This window comes from Amphiura filiformis, chromosome 12 (genome assembly GCF_039555335.1).
Source record: "Amphiura filiformis chromosome 12, Afil_fr2py, whole genome shotgun sequence".
Classification (NCBI taxonomy): domain Eukaryota; kingdom Metazoa; phylum Echinodermata; class Ophiuroidea; order Amphilepidida; family Amphiuridae; genus Amphiura; species Amphiura filiformis.
Genome location: NC_092639.1, coordinates 54,331,163 through 54,340,098, shown reverse-complemented (window position 1 = coordinate 54,340,098; position 8,936 = coordinate 54,331,163). Strand labels below are relative to the sequence as shown.

Here is an 8,936-nt window from a genome sequence, read left to right as displayed (position 1 = left end):
TTCATCGCACAAAATCTTTTCTCAATTTTTGGAAGACAATGTCAATGTTGAAACCATTTTTAATATTTATTATTGTTCTAAAATCTATCAATTTTTATAGATTTAAGATTTAAATATTAAAAATGGTTTGAACATGGAGTCTCTCATAATACCTTTTTTCTTTATTATTTATTTATTTATTTATTTATTTATTTATTTATTATTTATTATCTTCATAGGCCACTGGCATTATTTTTTTATTCAAACATGTTCAAATGGAAATAGCAGAGAACAAAAATCAAGGGTGTGTAATATTGCCTGATATTGCCCAACCCTATTATAGCCTGCCATCAGCGGCAAAAACAAGGAATTTTCAACTCTGACCCACGCTTGCCGACGATGGACGATTTCTGATTTCCACAGGGCGATGGTGAGTTGCAAAATTACAGAAAAAACAATTAATCGGGCACGCATTTGAACTGGAAATGGAATCGAAGTATCTTGTGCAACCAATGTATGTTTTAAACTTGGTGAGATATCAATAGCGGAGGAGTAAAAAATATTATGAGGCTCGAAAATCACCGCCCCATCCCTGGTCACGTAGGCCGGTTTTAATTATTTTGGCTTTTGTTTTACTTTTAAGCTTTCTGAGCCATAATTACACATTTTTAATTACAATTACTTCCGATTCTTTAAAACCTGTTTACCGTGATTTAAATTAGTCTTGTTCCAAGTATGATGCATGATCATGTGATGCATGCATGGATGATGATGTGAAGTAAAAGTTTAAAAAACATGTACGGTAAAACAATTCATGAATTGAATAACCACAGTGTACGATACACTCGATAGGTATCCCAGGCAAACCTGCTTAGTTAACACATTTGCTAGTCAGCGAAATTCGCCTAGACCCAAACACAATGCATATTTACATAGAAATTTGAATTTTTTTCGAGAACAGGCCGGTGAAGGAAACCTGCTATAAACATGTAAATATGTTTTCTATACTTCACTTGACGCAAATATATGATTTTTTATGGTGATGAGCTAGTCGCACATAGAATTTTAGAGGGATTTTGATAGCAGATCCATTTGATAGCAGATCGCCATGAGACTAAACTAAGATCTAGAAACACCCCTAAATGCTGTTTTGGGGAATATCGCTAGCAGAATCTTTTCTTCTTCTTCTTCTTCCTTATAAGTGCCTCCCTCATATGTATGAGTATTGTCGCACTGCGTACAGACAAGCTGTACTTATTTTTTACTCTGGAACCTAGAGTAGATGAGTGTATTTTGAAGTACAGTCAACATGACCGGGATGATCCCCTGCTCTTTACGAATAGCCTGTGACGTTCTTTAACGTGCACACTACATTAATGTGAGAAAATATGCATGTACACGGGACCGACAGCTTAAAGTGCCCTCCGAAGCACTAAGCAAGTAGAGTGAAGTGTCTTGCTCAAGGACACAAAGATGAAAGTCAATGACAAACTGATGAAAGTGCTATGACAAAAATGTTTTCAGTTTTGGCTTTCTTTACTCAAGGGCTTTAATTTGCTGATATGTAAAATGATGCAGTTTGATGGCAAATTTGAATTCACCTAGCATACGTACTCACTATAAGGCCAATTACAATTGATCCTTTGTTTCCTGTTTCCCTCGCGCGTCCAAAATCAAGAATGGAAAAATGTTTAATTATTTTATTTTTATTTAGGTATTTTTATCTTTTAATTGACTTTTTAATTACTTTTACTTGCTAATATCTGTTTTTTATTCTCAACTTTGATTATGATAAAACAAGAACATTGTAGGGTCCCTACTAATGTTAATGTAAAAAATCAACTATAAAGGTAAAATAATTAAATCTGTAGTCTTAGTCAAAATGACCAAATGGACTACCGTATTGATAATAGTCACGACCACATTTTCAAAATAAAGAAAGTAATAGATAATTAATAGATAATTAATAATTAAAAGTCGCCTCGTCCTTTATTTTCAAACTTGAAACAGGAAACTAAGAATTAATTGTGAAGGGCCTAAATCAAATTAAGTAATTCTTGGCCAAACTGGAACATGCGCGTTGCGTCCATGTAGTGTACTAAGCGTGTACGCAGTGTAAGGCGTGTGTATAGATGAGGTGACCTATGATGTCACATGTTTACATTCAGACCGCCCTCTGTTGTTTCAAAGCAGGCAAAATAACACAGAAGTGTCTATGAGAGACCACATAAATCTCTTTAAAACTCAATTTTTAAAAACCTTTGAAGTTTTGTGTGATATTATGTATATAGCTTCATTAGCTTGATGCATTTATAAACTGGCCATTGTTGGCCATGCGTTTTGAGTTGGGCCGGTAATGCGTTACATGTTTTCGCAAGATGAAAATTGCATGTTTTTCGTTTAGATATGAATATCTTTCACATATTATACCCAAGTTACCCAACATATGGGCTATTTCATTATAAATGACACGTTCACAAAAATGGCTTTTATCATATCTGGTTGATATAATTAGGGTGATAATGCAGTGTTATTAACTTAATTCTAAGTATGCCACAAACTACAAGCTACATGAGCATTTTTACAGAATTCTGTCTATTTTTTGTATAAAAAATTGCCAAAAGGTACATTTTAACCCAATTTTGGAGTCCCATTTCATTTTGCCCATGTATTCTGAATTAATTCTTTGAAAAATTAGGTACATTCTATGGCAATGTGCTTGTTGCAATGAAAATATGATATGTGTGGAACATCATGCAAGTTGAATGGTGAAAATTGGTGCAAAAATGTTAAAATTCAGAGATTCTTGCAAAATTGGCATTGCGTTAAATAAAAAATGAGTGTCCTCTCCAATTCATGCCTCCATTTTTGTTAACATTAAAGAGGAAATATAAACCCTTACCCTACCTGTATAATCTGTGTTATATTACCAATTGATGGGACAGGGCACTGATTGAGGAATTCATTTATTTTACATACAGTAGACCACTTGTTCTTGATACCACAGTTCGCGTTAAAATTTGTCCTCTCCAGAACTGAAGTTAATTACTAATTGTTGAAATAAGAAGGGTTATATCATAGAATGTGAAATTTGTAGAGGAAGAGTGGTCTTCCTTCTACCAAGGTGGCACATGATTTGGTATTTGTTGCATTTTGCAAGCCTGTATCCACGATTCTGTTTGCAATTTAACAAATGTCCTCTCCAGCACAATTATGTCATTTCCATGAATTGGTAAACAAACTAAAAACTAAAAATTTCAAAGAGCCAAACCTACAAGAAATTTTTGCATTTTATTGCAAATTATGCTTACAAACCACTTTAGTGTTCAAATTATTGTCCAGTTGTTGAGAACACATATGATATTATTCTGCATTGAACTTCGGTTAGTTAAAAATTGCAATATTCCTAATTTAACCAGAATATTAACCCTGTTTGTAGTGGATTTTAAATGCTGGGGATCTTTTATGCAATAATATTGATGCAGCTATTTCTAAAGTTAAAGTCCTGGGGTTAAAGTATGCTTTATTATGTGTTAAAAAATGTGTCCTATCCAGAACAAATGACACAGGAGGGGTCTTTTATTTTAGGTTTTCCATGACTAGTACAACAGATTGACGCAGAATACTCACTTATGCATCAGTGTAGCTATTGGGCAGGACAAAATGACTATTTCATGAATTTTTCATGTGAAGATAAAGTTTATCCTTAAAAATATGTAGTAATTTTGCACCATTTATCTGGATTAGTATCAATTTACTAATTGTTTTATATTGAAACTGGCATATTTAAGACACTGAAGTGTAAAGGAACATACAACAATTATTACAGACTAAATATGAATAAGTATGAACCCAATGTTGGTTACATATACTCTTTCAAAGTTGTGTATTAAATTGTTTAAAAAGATGTCCCCTCCAGACGGCAGCTATGTTTTACACAGCAAAAATTCAATTTAATTTTTTTAATGGTTCCTGAGGGTTTGACGCTCTAATATTTTGAGAATTATTGACACACCATCTGAACTTTGAAATGATAATGAATTTGCATGAAATAAATGAGTTTGAATTTTGACCCCTTTTGGGACTCAATGTTGTCATTTATAATGAAATAGCCCATATATAAAAGTATACATTTTCTGGCTGCAAATGAACCAAGGAATCCAAAAATGCACTTTAAAATGACACAGGGTGTAACACTAAGGAGTTATGAAACTGAAAATACCAACTATTTTAGGGGAAAAATGTAAAATTTGACAAATAAAAAAAAAAAGTTAGCTTCACCCCACATATTTAAAAGTTCCATATTTGAATTCCTCGCAGTCAGAGCTTTAAATACATATATAACATCATAGGGTTCAATAAAATTTAAATGATTTTGCGCCAGCCTCTTTCAAGGCATATTTTCCCATTAACAGTCAGTCGTGAGCACGCTCAAACGCTGCTCTGTGTGAAAGTAAATATGCATAACAACCAGTGCGGCAGTGCGCGTAATGCTCCGTAACCGATTATGCATACTAATTAGCTCATGACATTCCCCTGTTTGAAGAGCTCTAATTTCTTTGTTTTAACACGAAAAATTGCGAAACTTTCGAATTATCACGCCAACCCATTGAAATTGCACGTTGCAAAATAAGAAATAGATCTTAGTTTATTTAGATGGATAAATAGCGTGTTTTTTGAACTAGCAAATTTCAATGCAAAAATCGGAAAAAACACAGTATTAACTTCCATTTTTCGGCGGTAATTCAAATAACACATCCGTATAATTAAAAAATATGACCGATACAAAGGTTTTGAATACTAATACCTCGAAAAATCCGTACGAATTGGCGTAAATCGGCCAGGAGGTAGACACTTTTTTACGAAGGTCAAATGAGGTTCCAGAACAATCAGCCCGTGACATTCCCCTGTTTGAAGAGCTCTAATTTCTTTATTTTAACACGAAAAATTATCACTCTCTCAAATTCTCATACCAAACTAGTGAACTTGCATGTCACAAAAAAAGAAGGAAATCAAAGATTATTTAGATGAAAAATAAATGTGTGTTTTGAACTAAACAATTTCAGTAAAACGTTGGGAAAAAAGCACCATATTTAAACTTAATTTTGTATTTTGAATTTAAATAACACAATCTTAAAAATCACAAATGGCTAACTCCAGCGTGACAGACGGGACATTTAGATAGGCTCTTTTTTTTTCAAATGCCTCAACAAAAAAATCTACAAGACATATCCCAAATTGTTATACTCCAAGTCAAAGAGAACATGTCATAATTTAATTTAAAACACACAAGATGAAACCAAGTGATTCAATGGCTGTATGGTTGCAAATTGAAATACAGCGTGACAGACGGACGGAAAAAGCACCCATTTAAAAAAAAAAAAAGTACATTCTTGCAAAACTCTATCTGTTCTCAAGTGAGATTTATTGAAAAATGCTGTCAAAATTAAACATTGGTACATAAACTCTCAGTAAACATCATACTCAAAAAATACAAAGCTGAGATTTTTATACCTGGGCTTGCCAAAGTCGTGACAGACGGGACGTGACAGACGGGACCATTTTTGAACATTTTTTACAGGGATCTTTAGAGCAATGGTGAGTTGCTCAAATATACTTTGTGGGATTTATTTTCATACAGAAATTACAAACAACATCTAATCATGATAAAATATTACCTTAAACATCATTTGAGGCCTCTCATGCGAAGGGAGTCAACCTCAAACAGCCAGTACCCATAAAAATGATCAAATTTTAGTGTTTACAATGGTTTGACTGCCAGATGGAATTTTAATTGTCAAAATGAGCATTAAATCATTTTTTATTTGCCAAAATTTAGTGCAGAATATGAATCTGAAGTAAAAACCAAAAATTTCTGACTTGAAAATTTCCCCCATTTGATTGTACATGGTAAGAATGCTAAAATGTGACAGAGCGGACACATTTTGAGATGGAATATCTTCTATACTAAATGTCAGTGAACAATTTTACTTTGTTTTTTATATGAGGCCTACTTGATATGAGATAGGAATTAAGTTTTGAACAAAAAATATATTAAAATATGGAAAATAAACAACTTTTCGATGTTTTTCTGTGACAGACGGGACATTTCAATACCCACATTTGAAGGCCGTAGTATACATTTATAATGTTACTGATGGGTTTAAATTTTGTTTTGGAATTGCAGTAGAGATATCAAAGCTAATATTAAACCACTAATACATATCTTTTGTGCATGTACACTGGGATCAGCAATACTCATAAGATCAGCAATTTCCTGCAAAATTAGGGATACACAAACCTGTTCCAGTTCCCACTACTTCAAATTGTCATAAAAATATATTAAATTGTGCAAGGCAAAAAGCGAAAGTGGTTTCTGAAAGCTTTGTTAGTCTACTTTCCAGGAAACAATAACTTGGAAGCATTGAATGAACTTTAAAAATTTATGAAAATGTACCATTTCTGTGGAGTTAGCCAAATATGAAAGATAAAACGGTTTTGTACACAAATGCCACGAAAATCTTGTACAAATTGACGTAAATCACCCGGGAGGTAGACAGTTATTGGTGAAGTTGAAATGAGCTTTGAAAATATTCAGGTTTTAAAAACTTTTTGTTTACTTATTAATGCTGTGGCGAACTGAAACGCGTATCACACTGCACACCATAGCGCGAGCGTCACGCAAAGTTAACCGCGCGCCGGCGTGGTATTTGCGTTAGGGCGCAGACAACCCGAATGTTGATTGATAGGAGACGCAAAAAATACCACAAGAAAGGCCTGCAATTCTGTAAAATTCGCATTTTTCCATCATTTTTGAAGAATAATTTAGACACTTAATCGAAATAACACATACGTATAAATATACCAAACGAAGCGGAATTATGTTAACTACATGAAAATGACGTCAAAAAAGTTCACGATTAGGTAAATCGGAGAGGAGGTTTTTCAATCTGGAAAAATTCAACAAAAAGTTAGTGTCATTTAAATGATCAAAAACAACAAAAATAAAGCAAACATGGTCTCGTTTTTTATCACAGAATTAAATGTACATGCCTCCTTAGCAATTTGGAAGCAATTTTGAAATGTTTTTCAGAAAACAGATGCCAGTATACACCTTATTTTTTAGGTCAGTCAGTGCTCAGCGAGTTTTTGTCTAAATTATTGTACACGGATTGCGAGCGAGAAACCATGAGATTCTTCGAGATCCTCATTTCACAACTAGCCGATTCAGCTCATTAGCGACCGTGCTCACAACTGACTGTTAACTTCAATGTGTAAACCGAACGGAAAATAAAACATGCAAAATTGCTTCTCAAAGCAAATTAAATTACCTGGAATATGATTGTATGGTGTTATAGTATGCAGTTTAAAGTGAATTGTAAAAATGTGAAAAAAGAAATGGACCTCTTGCATCATATGACCCCTTGGGGTCACTTTTATTAAATTTGCTCCTCCTGATCCTCCTCCTGATCCTCCTCCACCCCGCACATTATGCTAATTAGATGCAAATTATTCAAATGTTAATAACTTTTTACAACTTTTTTAAGGTTTACTGTATTGGTCTCATCACAAGCTTTAATTTGACACCAAATTTAACTACATAGGCTGCATATTAACTGAGAAAATTAAAAAGATGAACCCTAAAATGCCGCGCAGCGTGTAACATCTCCACCTATTTACTGGCCCAACTCAAAACGCATGGCCTGGTACCATTTTTTGTATTATTTGCTTTGAAACCAAAGTTAATGAATAAAAATCAACTTCTTCCATGTAAACTATATAGTGTTTTTTGCCTGACAATTTTGATCACAGACCAACAGAGGGCGTATCAAATGTAAACACATGTCACCTCATCTATACTTTCTTCTGTACCGCGCTATATTCGCGTGTGTTTATCGCGGGGCCACTAGCGTTCACAGTGTTCCAGTTTGGCCAAGAAATTTGGCACTACAAATTTCGAATGTTTGACATGTTGAGGACTTGTTCTCAAGTTGTAGGTACTCCCGTAGGGTGCCTTCAGGGTTTTATTTTGGCAAGTTTGCATTAGTATATCTGGTAAAATACTCACTTTTGAAACCTGTGTCACTGATGTATGTCATCTGTGATTGGCTATTAAACTTATTCTATGCATCAGCTTTTGTCCAAAGAAATATTTAAGAAGATGATTTTTGAGCGACTGTGTATACTGTGAATATCATCAATATGGTAATGGTGATGAATGCAGTTTCTGGTATCCAAATTTCCAATTTTTGTACTTTCCTATAGACCTTTTCATACTGAGTAATTCCGATAAAACCCGAAGCATGAAATAATTTCCCCTGTCGCGCACGTCTAAAAGTACCTCTTCAGCATCATGTACAGTGCGAAGTTCGATGTGTAACAGGCATCATAACTACGATGAACTTTCGATGGTCAATTTAGGGACAAGAGAGGTACTTTTGCCAAGGATACTCAACGTGCAATTAAGCGTGTGGTGGTAGCTGGTAGCGTTGTGTAAGAGACTGACTATGGAAGAGGTGATGAACATAAACAAACACGTTCTGTAAAAAAAATTTAACTGACGAAAAATTACGGACATTATCAATTTCTTTCCAATAGTATCTTATTGTGAAAAACCAAGTAGCTGAGGTGTTAGCTTAATATGCTAGGTAAATATTTCTCGCGATGACCCCATGTTCACATTGGCTTAATAAGCTGTATTTTCGGCGCAAAAAGGGTGTCAGTAATTCATGACATTTCTTGTCTGCCAGTTTGGGTACAATTTGACCCCCTAGCTTACTAAATAAATATTGCGGTTTTCCGAACTTTTCCGATCTTGATATGAAAAGGTCTATGGGGATTACACAGTTAAGCCATTTCTGTAGTCACAAGTTGGGTGTTGAAGGAGCTCTCTATGATAGGCAATGTGGGCATACCTATCACAGGTCACAGACACAGCCATTACAATTTACCCCAAT

The 8,936-nt window shown here is 34.3% G+C and overlaps 1 protein-coding gene across 1 annotated transcript in view; it reads left to right on the top strand.

Moving 5' to 3' along the window:
• Positions 1-372: 372 nt before the first annotated feature.
• Positions 373-8,936, top strand: part of LOC140166917 (uncharacterized) — a 37,264-nt gene continuing 28,700 nt past the window's right edge. Inside the window, exon 1 of the mRNA XM_072190403.1 lies at positions 373-409. The gene's annotated coding sequence lies outside the window, so the exon portion shown is untranslated. The remainder of the gene's footprint in view (positions 410-8,936) is intronic.